Source organism: Chlorocebus sabaeus, chromosome 13 (genome assembly GCF_047675955.1).
Source record: "Chlorocebus sabaeus isolate Y175 chromosome 13, mChlSab1.0.hap1, whole genome shotgun sequence".
Taxonomy (NCBI): domain Eukaryota; kingdom Metazoa; phylum Chordata; class Mammalia; order Primates; family Cercopithecidae; genus Chlorocebus; species Chlorocebus sabaeus.
In genome coordinates, this window is record NC_132916.1 from 100,618,919 (window position 1) to 100,632,630 (window position 13,712).

Consider the following 13,712-nt stretch of genomic DNA (forward strand, 5'->3'; position numbering starts at 1 on the left):
GGTCAGCGCGAACGGCAACGTCCTCTGCGATAGGCTGTAGATGAAAAGGGCGGGCCTCCACTGCTCTGGGACGGGCGGGAGGGCGGTGCAGAGGGCGATGGGCGGGAGGAGCGGGGCCGACATGCCGAAGGAGGCGGCAAGGGGAGAAGCGTGCTCACGGGTAAAAGGGGCGCGGCCGGCTTGACGAAAGGGGCGGGGTGGGGCCAGCAGCAGGATGTGGACAGTAGAAGGAGGGGGAAGTGGGCAAGGGAGAAGTGGGACGTGGCGAGAGGCGTGTCTATGCAGATGAGTGGGGCCTGGTGAAGGGCGGGGCTGCGCGGGTGAAAAGAGGGGTTCCTGGAGGGCGTAGTGCTATGTTGCGCGGGGCTGTGCAAGTGATGGGAGGAGCTTAGTAAGGGGTGGCTCTTTGCAGGTGAGGAGTGAAGCCTCGTAGGCGGGGATGAGCTGGGCCTTGGGGATGGGGCTTGCAGGCGATGGGGTGGAGCCAGTGGGGCGGGGCTGCAGGCAAGCTGAGCCTTGGGGGCGGGACTTGCAGCGAGAGGAGGGGCCTTGTGGGGGCAGGGCTGGCAGAAGAGGGTGGGGCTTGGTGATGGACCGGGCTGTTGGAGTGAGGGTAGTGGCCTGGTCGGGGGCTGCCGGAAGCTGGGCCAGGTGTACAATGGTAATCCTCTCTGGACTTCGTCATGTGGCTCAGGCTGTGCCTAGCAGGGAGGCCAGCCCGATCGAGCTGCCGTCTGCACCCTGAGAGTGAGGGCTCCTTCCCCCAGCGCGGGTTAAAGTAGGGAGGCCGGTCCCCATCGAGGGTGGGGTCTCCACCCTTCCATCCTGACAGCGAGGGCTCCTTTCCCCAGCGCGGGTTAAAGCACCGTGTGTCCACCTGTGCAGTGGCTGGTCCAAATGTGCCCTGGAGGGCAGAAACCCTGGGTCCTGCCGCTGGTCCGGGGCGTCTGCTTCCCCTTCCTGCAGTTCCTGGGAGGGTCTGTGTGTCCAGGGGGCTCTGATCCCTGCCTCAGGACCACGGGTGAGGGGTCAAGATCGCCCACTTTGGAGCTGGCCGGGATCTTGGTTCTTTGGATCCTCGCTGTGTGGCTCTGGAGCAGTTCTGTCCTCAGGAGAGGGATCCTCACAGCCGCCTCTTGGACCCTAAGGAGAATTAATAGGACGACCCCCGGGTAGCTGCTCGTGGCCCTGTGCGGAGCCAGTCCTGTGTCTCCACCAGTTCCTTCCCTCTGTGCTCCCCCACACTGTCACATCGCCAGCCTTTATTTCCTTTTCCTTGGACCCAGGCAGCGAATGCCCAGCTGGCCTTGGCAGCCCCTTCTCTAATCTATCCTCAAATCACTTCCTGATGGACAGCACTGACCGGCCATTGGCGTGACCAAAACCCCACAAAATAGAACCCAACTTTCCTATTAAGCCGTGCAGAGCTGTCCCAGCCCTACTTCCCACAGGCTGTCCTCATTCACCATGGGATCCGTGGTTCTCACCTGGGGCTGGGGGTGCCCCTGGCATCCAGTGGGGAGTGTCAGGGATGTCCCTCCAGGCCCAGTACAGTCTCCCAGCCGGTGGCCAGCAGACAGCAGCACCCAGCCTGATGTCCCTGTGGCTTCCGGTTCCCCGAGGCCAACTGTGCTTTGCTGCCTCTTCGTCCTGTCAGACGGCTGCCCTCTCTCCACCTTCGCTGGTTAGCAGTGTTCCATCCATTAGAGCTCAAAGCACTGCCTCCCGGCAATGCAGTCCCTTCTCCTGGCCTGCCCTCTGCCTGTGCCCCGCCGTCTGCGCCATGTCTTCGCGGGCCCATCAGAGCGAGGCTCCCAAAGAAACGGAGCGGTTCCTGTTTGTGTCTCTGTCCCACCTTCTCTGGACCTGGCACCGTGCCCTTTGCCGACAGAGGTCTTGGGTTGATTGTAAGCAAAGCAGACAATTTGTATGGCTCTAAATGGCTGTGAACATGCTTGATTGGGGTATTTTAAAAATAATTGGATATGTAAACATTTGAGTGTGACACAGGTGGATTTTTGGGCGAATGGTCTTGTTCTTCAGGGAATAACCACAGGCCCATCCACAAGGACCATTTCTGGCTGATTTATGGAACGCTGTTCTACCTGGTTAATTTTGAATGTTATCTCAGCCTGGGAGGTAGCTCAGCATGTGACGAAGATCACTGGTTTGAATCCTAATCTGCTCCTTAGGAGCTGCACCTTCCATGCCTTCGTTTCTTCCTTGGTTAGGTAGGAAAGGTATGAGCTACCTCAGAGTTGTGAGTGAGGCCTGCATCGAGTGACCGCATTAAAGTGCCAAGAACTGCACCCGGAGGGTTGATATTTAAAGACCTTTAAACATTCCGATGCTGCATTTTAGTACCCGGGTAAAACAGCAAAGTTATGACAGATGCAGATGCAGACCCTCGGTGAGGTGGGGAGCTGATGGCAGGAGGTGGATCACTGACCCTGTAACGAGGGCGTGGTCTGTTCGAGGCTGAACGAAGTGCACATCATTGCATGTACCACGGAGGTCCCTCTCCGTGAAGTCCTGGAAGGGTCCATGTGGCTGAGCCGTGTGGTCTGTCCATGACGTCCGGCAGGAGCAGAGCTTTCGGGTGCAGCCTTGCTCTTGTGCGCACAGCCCTCAACGGTCTCAAAAGTCTGAGGCTTAAAGCAGGCTTGGGGTTTCCTTACACCTCCTGGACATCTAATTTGCCTGGCAAACATGTTTTTCTTGGGTGTAAAGGTGAAGGAGTGGGTGATTCTGGTGAAAGTGTACTAATTACTGCACTTCTGGGTCAGTGGCGCTTGGTTGAAGACACTATCTGCCCTGGATGGACATCTCTGGGGTGGTGAGAACCAGTGGCTGGATGTCGTGGGGTTGCCAGGAAGATGCTAGCTTTTTCCTTTTTCCTCAGTAACAACACCCTACTTTGTTTAGGGAAGCAGCACACCCAGCTGAAAATCCAATTCTCTTGCACGGCAGAGCGGCTGGTGACACAGGTCCAGATGCTGGGATGCTGATGGGGGGTCCTGGAGTGGGAGGTGTCAGGAGGCTTTCCCGACCCACAGCAGCCCTGGGCTCTTGTCCGGCCTTCTTGCCCGAGGCATGACCCCTGGAGGGAAAGCAGCTTCGGGGGCCCGAGGGCCAGAAGGCAGAGTCCTGGTGTGTGGGGCAGGCCTGGGCCAGGCTCCTCGGAGGATGTCACAGAGCTGCTGCCCATGAGGGGACCACCCACCTCTGAGCCCCATGCAGATTTTCCTCTGTAGCCGAGCGAAATCCTGGTACGGTGAGTGAGGCAGTCAGAGGCACCTTTTGTGGAAGGAGGACAAAGCTGGAGAGAAAGAGGTTTTCCTAAAGGCACAAGGCGCTGATACTGCATTAGGGATAATTCCTAGAAGTGTGGTTGCTGGTGGGTGGAAAACTGTAGCCAGAGAATAAGTGGGAATGGCCCTTGCTGGTATTTAACTGATTCGTTCACGGATGGTCTGAACAGTTCTAGTGAAAATAATATTTTGGACACAGATGTTTTCATCCTGCCTCACAAGCAGCATGACCGTGGGCTCTTCCATCCTTCCTGGGTGACAGTGAGGGTCTCAGGCCCTTCCGACCCTGTGTTAGCATTTCCCCAGGGTGTGTGTCCTGTCCTGAATAGGCTGGAATGCCTCTGGGTATAGCTGAGCCTCTTGAAAAGGGAAGAGTCATGTGACGTGCTCTGGGTGAACAGGAAAGTGAGGGAGGACAGGGAGAGGGGCCCGGAGGTGAGGAGGATGGTGAGCAACACTGGGGACAGGGGACAGAGGGTAGCACCGGGGATGGGGGGACGGAGGGTAACTCTGGGAACAGGGCGGAGGGTAACACCGGGGACAGGGGATGGAGGGATGGAGGGTAACACCACTTCTCCAGGCTCCTTTGGGGGATGCTGCCGCCTCTCACACACCAGAGAGAAGTCAACAGGCTTCTGTCCCCAGGAGCCCCAGAGCCTGGCAGCTGGGATTGGCCCAGTATGAACCACCGTTCACTGGCTCTGCACCTTGGGACAGGCTCCCTGGTGTTTCCACCCTGTTTTCCCATCTGGACAGTGGAACCCTGAGTGTCCCCGTCACAGCTGTACCCAGAGCCCTGGACTCCAGCATGTCATAGGCACTCATTAGCGTTTCTTTTGTCGTGGTCCGCAGACGAAGTGGCTCTTTCTTTGTGTGTTCACAGCCCTCCTGCTCACTTTAGCTTCTGGGAACACTTTTTAACATAGCTTCGTATGTGGGGAGGACTCAAGTGATTAATTGAATGTTTTATCAGGTGCGGTTCTTCTGTTTCCTAGTTTTGACACTGGGAAACAATGTCCCCATTGGTGAATTTTCCAGGGACTCCTGTGGTCAGCCTCACGGTTTCACTCTGTCACTTTCTAATGCAGTACTCTTTGGGAGTCTTTTCAACTAAGCACCGTCATTTAAAAATAAGTTTTATAATATGCAGTTTCAGATTAATTCTTTACCTTTGTGTCTCAGGCAGTGGCTCCTCACCTGTGAGTCGTCAGAAAGTTTCACGCAGTTTTCCAGGGCGGCCTTTGCATTTACTGGAACTATTAAGAGCTCCTTCCTGCTTCCCGTGATTGACACGCAGTGCACGTGAGGCCGTGCGTGGCTTAGCGTCTTCTGCGGGTTTACAGGGCACTTTCTGTTCTTCCCCACGCCGGCTCTGCTGTGCCGAGTATTCGCTGCGGGCAACGGTCACACTGTCTGGCACAGGCCACCGGGCAGACTTCACGTAGTGGAGCCTGCAGAATGGCAGAGCCCGGCCTCCTCGCCGCCCTTCACAGGGAGCAGAAAGCGCAAGCCTGTGATCAGAGCTGTGCTAGCCCAGAAAGCCTCCGAACAGGTTGAATTGAGGAATCGGCTCCTACCAACTGCCCATGTTTAGGATGTGTTTGAGTGTTTGTGATTTTTCCTGCACTGAAGCTACTGGGCTGGCTCTGAGTCACCGTCACGGGACTTCACTTGCCCCCAACGGGAAGCGGCGGGGGTGGAGGGCCGCACAGAGGCTTGCCGCCGTGATAATGAAGGGCTTGTCGCCTCTTGGGACAGCGAGTTCAAGCTCTTCGTAATTGTCAGCGTAAAGAGTGACCTGCTGAGGACACGGCTATAATTCAGGGTGGCATGGTTGATTGTCATCGTTGATATCAGGTGCCTGCCTCTAAAATGACGGTACCCGTAGTGCGGCTCCAGGAGGGCAGCTCCTGCCAAACACACGTGCTCCTGGGCCCCTGCAACCAAGCTCGTGCTGCCAGCCACGCCTGCAGCTGTGGGTGCAGCGGGATCCTCATGGCACTGAGCGCCTCCGTCCTTTGATTGTGAGGCCCAGCCCTCCGTCCCACCTGGTCCCCAGTGCGGCTCCTCCCTGTGTTCTCCCAGCCCCGTGCAGACCTCCGTCTTCACAGCTTCCCTAGTTTTCTCGTGGGCGCCCCAGGTGGGTGCCTGGGCAAGGTTCTTGTGTTAGTCGAGTTCTCTCCAGCCTTCCCTGGCTTGTGGCAACAGCAGGTCCTTTCAGATGAGTCAGCCAGCTGTGTGCCTGCATGTTCAGGATACCTATTAGGGGCCTTTCTCAGGTCAGAGCAAGACGGACTCTCACCTCCTCCGTGGAACTTTGGAGCCCGCCCTGGAGAGACTCCAGCCACGTCCCCGCTGTCTGGTGGGAGTGACTTCTGAGCCACTCGAGGCCCCACTTTGTGTTCCTGCACCCCACAAAGCCACTTAAAGCGCCATGTTCTGATGCTGTGTGCCTCTGGAGTGTGGCACACAAGCCTGGACGGGGGTCTGAGCGGTCGCTGCCTTCCTCAGGCTGCGCTTGTGTTTTGGGTCCCCTGGAGCACTCGTGGCTGTGATTCTCACCGCTGTCTGGGCTCCCCTAGACAGTCTCACCCGCAGCCTGAGGGCCACATCGGCAGCCACTGAGGAGCCGGCAGGTCCGGCGTTGGTCTCACTCAGTCCTTCTCGACTTTGGTGACAGAGGAGACAGCAAAGCTTCAGCTGGGAGCCCCAGGCCTTCTCTGCTTGGGGCCTTGGAACTGAGATAGCACAGATCCTGCCATCCACATGCTGGGGGCCCCGCTGTGCCGCTCCCTCCTCTGGTCAGGGGCCGCGCCCTTGGGCTGGGCAGCTCCGGGTCCTCGCACTCAGGGGCTCAGGGTGGGTGTTGGATGCAGAGAGGAGAAGGGCGGCGGTTTGAGCCCAACTGTGTTGGTTTCATCTTCTGCCTTTTGTCCCTAAGTACCTTTGCAAAGTTTTCCAAATGAAAACTCAGAAGGTAATTTTAATGACTGGAATCTGTGAATTCCATGGAAGCCAAGTCTGTCCACCTCTTTCAGCCACCTCACTTCTCCCCATTGGGGCTGATTTTGGCAGCATTCATAGGGGCAGGGACGCAAGGGGTGGTGGCCAGCCCTCAACCCTGCATTCCTCCCCTCCTCCCCTCAGCGCCACAGCATTTCGGTGTCAACCCCTTCCCTGCACGCGTCCTCATGAAAACCAAGTGTGGCTGGAGGGAGACGCCTGCGCCCGCTCCCGTGACCTTCCCGGCCAGCTCGGCTGCAGCGGCCCCTCGGCAGGCATCTGTCTGGTGCTGCCTCCGTATTCCTCCCGTCACCTGACGCTCGTACTCCTGAATCTTCACGCGTGTGCTCCGTGCAGCCACGTCACAGGCTCCCTGGAAATGGAGACAGTGTCTCACGCCGGTCAGAATGCTCTTCTCTGTCCACTGAATAGTCCAACACGAAATCATTCCTCTATTATTATTTATGCTTTGTTATGTAGAACTGGAATGAAGAAAAAGTGAATTTAGACATTACAGCCCTCAGGTTGAAGCTGGGTAATTGCATTAGGGAATTAAATGAGAGCATTTGAGCTTCTTGAGTCCTAATTCTACATCTTCGTATCCCCATTACCCCATACCCAGTGTCTAACACAGCTCTTGGTCTAGGAGTTTCTTGATAAATGCTTATTGAATTGAACTGGACTGAGTTTAACATTCCCACCCAGAGTTAGAAGCCAGTCCCTGAGCAAATTGCATTGAGAACGTGAGTTTGACGTTACTGTGGTAATGGGTATCCTACACATCATAATTCCTAGTCAATATCAGGTATTTAGTCAAATAGACTTAAGTATAGAGAGGCATTGGCCCATCTGGCAAAAGGGCAAGGCACGGTGCTTTAGATCCAGGTCCGCAATATCAACTATGAAAATAAAACGTTGTCAACTCCAATTACAGCCCTGTCCTCAGCTGGTCACTGTTTACACTAACAATTATAAACAGCTTGAACTTGCTGTCCTGAGAGGCAACACACCCTCCATTCTCTCTGCAGTGCAGCTGCCTTGGTGGATGGAACATGCCCCCCCACCCTCCCTCCCTCCCTCACTCCCTCCCTCCCTCACTCCCCCCTCCTTTCTCCCTCCCTTCCCTTCCTATCTCCCTCCCTACCCCTCCTCTCTCCCTCCCTACCCCCTCCTCTCTCTCTCCCTCCCCCTCCTCTCTCCCTCCCTCCCCCCTCCTCTCTCCCTCCCTCCCCCCTCCTTCTTCCTATCTTCTCTCACCTTTCTCCCTCCACCTTCTCTCCTGGGTGAGGCACAGAAGAGAAGAGACCTCAGGAATCTTCTGCTTCATCCAAGCAGCTTGGGGGCAACATCAACAGCTGCAATTTGGCTGTCCCAGCAGGTGCCTCAGGGCAGCCTTTCTAATGGGAATCCTGGAATCATGTCTTTCCTTAATGTGTCCTAAAGGCTGGAGGACATGAAGTGAAACAATGCTCCATGCTCAGTCCTGTGATTTTGTGTATTTATTGGACTTACTTTGAAATTAAACTAAATGATACCCAAGGTAGAGCATTAAAAAAAGGAAAAACAGGCTACAGTGTTTGAAAAACAAACAAAATCATTTGGTTTGTTGGTTCTTAGACCTTCACAGGCTCCTAGGTCACACGTTTCAGTTTCTCAGTGAGTGACATTCTCTCCGGAAGCTGTGTCAGCCTCTTGTTTAATGATATCAGCCACAGCAGAAAGAAGCACTCCATAGGCCCCCTGCTCAGCACCTTGGCATGAGCTCCTGCCATCTTCTGTTCATGCTCATCACAGCTCTGTGCAGTGGGCGTCCTCCTGATCCATATGGGAGGATGGAGGATGGAGGCAGAAGGGTGAGTGACAGCAGGATCACATGAGGGGTGTCTCCCGAGGTAGGGAGGGGAGCCGGCCCAGGACCTCAGTGCCCATTGCGTCCTTCCTCCTCCTCTTCTGCCTCTCCGTGACTGTTTAATTCAGACTGCAGGGACAGATGTATGTGCAGAGCGTGTGTGCACCCCTGGGGGTGCGTGCTTATATTGGCAGGAAGGGGTGTGAGCATGTACAGAGCGTGTGTGCACACCTTGGGGATGTGTGCTGGCATTGGCAGGGACAGATGTGTACAGAGCATGTGTGCACACCTCGGGGGTGTGTACTGTTGTCATGGACAGACGTGAGCGTGTACAGAGTGTGTTTGCACCCCCGGGGGTGTGTGCTGGTGTTGGCGGGGACCGATGTGTACAGAGCGTGTGTGCACACCTGGGGGTGTGTACTGGTATTGGCATGGACAGACATGAGCGTGTACAGAGCATGGGTGCACACCTGGGGGTATGTGCTTATGTTGTTTTGTAAGCGGAAAATATGTGGCCCATTGCGTCAGGCGGCGATGCGCCCATGCTGAGTCTGTCAGTAGCCCTTGGGTTGGGGTCTCCATCTCCCCAGATAGCACTGGAGTGTCTTGAGGTTTCAGATTCTTCCTCTCTGGGTACTTGGGCCTCCTCAGGACCAAACATCAGAACCAGCCAACTGCAAACTACAAGAACGTTCAAATACATCTTCAGTAGGAAAAACAAAAGCAACTGGAATAATTTTCCAACATGACCCTGTGGTTAAGCCGTTAGATACTCCAGCCAACAGATTGAGTCACTTTAAAATTCACACCATTTAAAATGGTTGTGAGAGTTGCAGAACTTTACTTCTAAACTTTGAAATAATTGAAGCGTTCTACTCCACTTGCTTACAACCTAGGGTTGGGGATAACTTTCAGTCCAAAGTAGCAACCTTCTAAATCCAGCTTAGATGTGAGGCTCTCACTGACACAGGAAGAGACAGTGGCCCTTGTTTATTCTCCTGTGTTCAGATACTTTGTCATTTCTTTTGTATCCTGATCATCACTTCTGCTTTTCCAATTCAACCTAAAGGGGATTTAGTTCTGTTTTGGAGAAGCTGTAGTTAGTGGTTTCTTTTCATGGTTTGCTTAATCTCTTCAGTCTGGTGCTTGCATTTACCCAAATGGACTTTTCTTTAGTACAACAGTGCCGTAGCCCAGGGCTTCTCCCTCCATATCTGCTCCCCAGGAGGCCCCCTAGAAATGAGTGCTGGAGATCCAGCCCCTCTCCGTGTGCTGTTTTCTTTGAGTCCAAGGTAGGTTTGGCTCAGAGAAGAAAACGGGCCTCCAGGTTAGGTGCCTCTGATTGCTTGCTTGTGAAATGTTTAATGATAAGTCGCCTTCCAAACTAATTTTACACATTGATAGCTGTAGCTTGAAGTATCACTGCAGTCATAAGAACAAGAACACTCCCATAAAGTAGATAGGCAGAAAAAGCCATAAAAGTTTAATAAAGTGCAAATAAAATGGTGGTGTAAGAATGTACAGTGGGAAATGCTCTCAGTCCAGATAGATCGGCTGTGGCGTCCTCCTGTAAATACATTCAGCCACATGTGGCCCTGATCGCAATCACTACTGTGAATTGTGATCCGGAATGTTCTTGGGGTCTGATGCCTGGGCTGTGCCAGCAGCTGAGTCTGATTGGGCATCACGGCGGCGATGTGCTTAGCGCGGCCAGCTGGGCTGAGGGGTGGACACCCGTGCACTCGCCACGTGCAGGCGTTATTCTGGTGATGGGGTTGCACGCGGAGCGGCTTGTCCACCTGGGCTACTTAAAGTACCGGGAACTCAACCACGGGCGGGTGCGTCCCAACATAGGAGTTGCCTTTTTTTTTTTTTTTTTTTTTTTTTTTAATCCAGGGCCCTTTGGCTCTGCAGACCCTGGCCGCCGGTTCCTGAGCCCATGGGGAGGCACCGGAGGGCTCTGCTGGGCCATGGAGGTCCCCGAACAGGTGGTCGCTCATTGCTTGTGCAGTGGTCCATGGCCTGTGAGTTTATTCCCGGCGTCTGTGTGGGTGAGGTTAACCAGTTCACAGCTGGGCACGTACCCCTTATACAGGTGACACTAGTTAAAGTGGAATCTATACTAGCTCGCACGGGAGTGCGTGAGATGCTGGGAGGTTGGGGAGGCTTGGCCATAGCACTGGAGCCTGGGTTCCTGACGTTCTGCGTCTTCCTGTTGGGCCATCAGGGCCGTTGTGGGTTCTGAAGACTGGTGGGTGCCATATGGACCAGGGGATGTGTGAAGCCTCTAGAGGCCACAGGAGGGAAGGAGATGTTCGCTTCCCCCAGAGCCAGCCCTGCTGACACCTGGGCGTTAGCTGGTGGGACCTGTTTTGGACTCCAGCTTCCAGAAATGTGAGAAAATAAGTCAGTGTTTAGGGCGCTAAATTTGGGGTGATTTAGTGGAGAAATAGAAAACTAGCCTACAAAGGTGCACGCATTGAAATGTGCTCTGTCCAGGTGTTCAGAGTGGCTTGAGGGGGATGGCATCAGGGTTCTGGGAACTGTGCAGTTTTACTGAAGGAAGGGGGCTTGCCACGCCTTTCCTCATGTAACTGAAGGTATGTATGCCTGCCACACCGCCCAGGAGACGGGGACTAGAATTCTGACTTTATTTTTTTATTTTTTTGAGATAGAGTCTCGCTCTGTTGCCCAGGCTGGAGTGCAGTGCCCGGATCTTGGGTTTATACCATTCCCCTGCCTCAGCCTCCCAAGTAGCTGGGACTACAGACGCCCACCACCACGCTTGGCTAATATTTTGTATTTTTTAGTAGAGATGGGGTTTCACCGTGTTAGCCAGGATGGTCTCGATCTCCTGACCTCGTGATCCACCCGTCTTGGCCTCCCAAAGTGCTGGGATTACAGGCTTGAGCCACTGCGCCCGGCTTCTGACTTTATTTCTTATGGGAACCAAGCCACAGTCACAACACGGTGAGGGCTGAAAGGAGCTTCCTACAGGCTGAACTGGGAAAAGAAATCGCAAGTAGTTTGTATTTTTCTACACAGACCTGTCCTTTCAGATTTTGTTAAGTTCTGGAAAAAGGGAGAAGCCAGGCACACCTCGGGGAGGGACAGTGTTTCTGCAGGTGGTGCGGCTTCAGCCTGAACATGGCCGTGTGGCTGGGAGGCTCAGAAACTGCCCTCCAAGGGTACTCATCTGTTCCTTATTGCACTAATACCGCGTTTACAGAAATCCACAGAAATTACAGAGCAGTGCGGGAGGTCTCTGGATGGGTTTGTGTGGGCTGAGGTCACGGGGTGTTGTCCCAAGTGCTTATCCTGATCTGGCAGAGGCTCTGTTCCGAAATAATTATTCCACAGTTTCAGAGCCTGTATCTGAGGGATAATCTTTTAACACTGTTGCATAAAAGCAAACAAAGTATGTTTTTGAGGGTCTAAAAATCCATTTAGTAGTCATAGCTGTAAACTCAAATATGGGGCTTTGGGATGGAGTGAAAACCACCATCACCTGGCGTGGACGCTGCGTGGTAGTTTTAGCGTGGTGGCCTGCTCGTGCCTTGAGCTCCATCTGGAGTGTGAGCAACAGCTGTGCATTTGAGAAATGTGGGCAGGTCAGCTTGCTCCTCCAGGGGCCTACGGGCGTCCGGGTGAGGGGCCTGGGATGAGGCCATGTCAGTGGGAAGGAGCTTGGTTATGTCAGCTGATGTCTGCCTCTACAGGCCCACAAGCCAGCCAGAACCCAGTTTTCCTTTGGTCATCTAATGTCAGAAAAAAAACCTGTTAGAGATTCTCATAATTTATATTAATCATTTGACCATGCATAAAATGTTATAAATGCATGAGGCTTTACAACTTCGCAGATGTGTAACTCACATGTTATGATTGAATCAAACTGTTGAAGATACTTGTTTCACTTGAAGGTGTTTAGCATTTTATGTGCAAACCAAATGCCACTAGCATTTTGAAAGAGTATTTTGGAATTTTAAACAGTGGCACAGTGCTGGGTCTCTGGGATGCTGGTGAGGTGGACATGACCTCAAGCTCTTGGAGCTTGCAAGCAAGCAGGATTCCTAAATTGTCACACCTGCAGTGCTGGAAGTCAAAGTGGGTTTCTGTAAACGAGGTATTAGTGCAATAAGGAACAGATGAGTGCCCTTGGAGGGCAGTTTCTGAGCCTCCCAGACACCTAGGAAGAAGCCGGGGTGGGGGAAGTTACCTACCAGAACCTGGATGGTGGAGCCGGGTTTGCTGGTGGCCCTGCATGGCAGGTCATTACGTGCAATAAGGAACAGGTGACTGCCCTTGAGGGCGGTTTCTTGGCCCCCTTCAGAACCGCAAGTGGAAGACGCCCCAAGGTGGGGGTTCGGTTATCCACAGGAGCCTGGATGGTGGAGCCGGGTTTGCTGGTGGACCTGCGTGACAGGTCATTACATGCAATAAGGAACAGGTGAGTGCCCTTGAGGGCGGTTTCTCGGCCCCCTTTGGAACCGCAAGTAGAAGACGCCCCAAGGTGAGGGTTCGGTTATCCACAGGAGCCTGGATAGTGGGGCTGGGTTTGCTGGTGGCTGCTGCGCGGCAGGTCACTGTGTGGAGTGATGGGAGGTGAGTGGCGTGGGAATAGAGGATGCACCCTCCACAGCTACTGGTGGGAGTTGGCTCTGGTAGCAGAGGGGGCATAGAGGGATTCCCATCAGGGTCAACGCGGCTGGGGTCCCACGTGTGCTGGACGCCGAGGTGTGGCTATATGTGATCTCAGTCTCCACAGCCGCCCTGGGAAGTGGGTTCAGTTCCTTCCCATCTCACATTTGAGAAATCTCGGGCTCATATCACAGCTGGGTAGGGTGGAACTAATGTCTCAGGCAGGATGTTGGCCCCAGAGCCCAGCTCTTACACCCCCGTGCTATTTTCAGTTCACCAAGCTTGTAGAGAGGTGTAAGGTGGGGGGGGGGGCAGCTGAGAAACCAACACAATAGAGGGGAGCAGGAGACAGGCAGTGCTTGGGAGGTCTGGGTGTGGGGGGCACCTCTGGGCCTGTGAACCCCATTCTGTGCTCCTGGCTTGCCCAACTTTGACCCTCAGCCACATGCTGCACGCTTTAGGTGAAAGCTCAGTCCCTCGAGTGGTGCAGGCATCTTTTCTCCCTGGTTTTGCCTCTCCTTAAATCACGGAGTCTCTGGGGATGGCGGGGTGGTTGGTGGCCTATGGGATTTGCCCTCCACTTCCCCATCCTTGTCCTGTCTGACCTGTTACCTGGATGTGTCTCTTCAGAGCCTGCAAATCAGTGGAGGCCATGGCAACCTCTCGCTGACCGGCCTCTCAAACTTTTTTATTCATCAGAATCGTATTAAATGCTGATTCCTAGGCACCCCATTAGACTCTATGCCTGCCTGGCATGGGTACTTTGAGGAAGGTAGAGGGTTGCTGGGCTGTTTGAGGAGGGAATTTGCATTTGTAGAATGTCCACTGTGGTCCTTCCAGCACTCGACTTTCCATGCACACGTGGCATTAAACCTGGAGTCCTCTGGGTGCTGTGCTGGTGAGGAAGCCCC

At 54.1% G+C, this 13,712-nt stretch overlaps 1 long non-coding RNA gene across 3 annotated transcripts in view; it reads left to right on the forward strand.

The window, feature by feature from the left end:
- The first annotated feature begins 141 nt into the window (after positions 1-141).
- The window catches only part of LOC140713207 (uncharacterized), a 143,937-nt gene continuing 130,366 nt past the window's right edge, over positions 142-13,712 (forward strand). The window contains exon 1 of one of the 3 annotated variants that reach the window (XR_012095110.1): positions 142-160. This is a non-coding gene — a long non-coding RNA (uncharacterized lncRNA). Of the gene's footprint in view, positions 161-199; positions 662-13,712 lie in introns of those variants that run through there. The other 2 variants (XR_012095111.1, XR_012095109.1) reach the window with 2 other exon arrangements.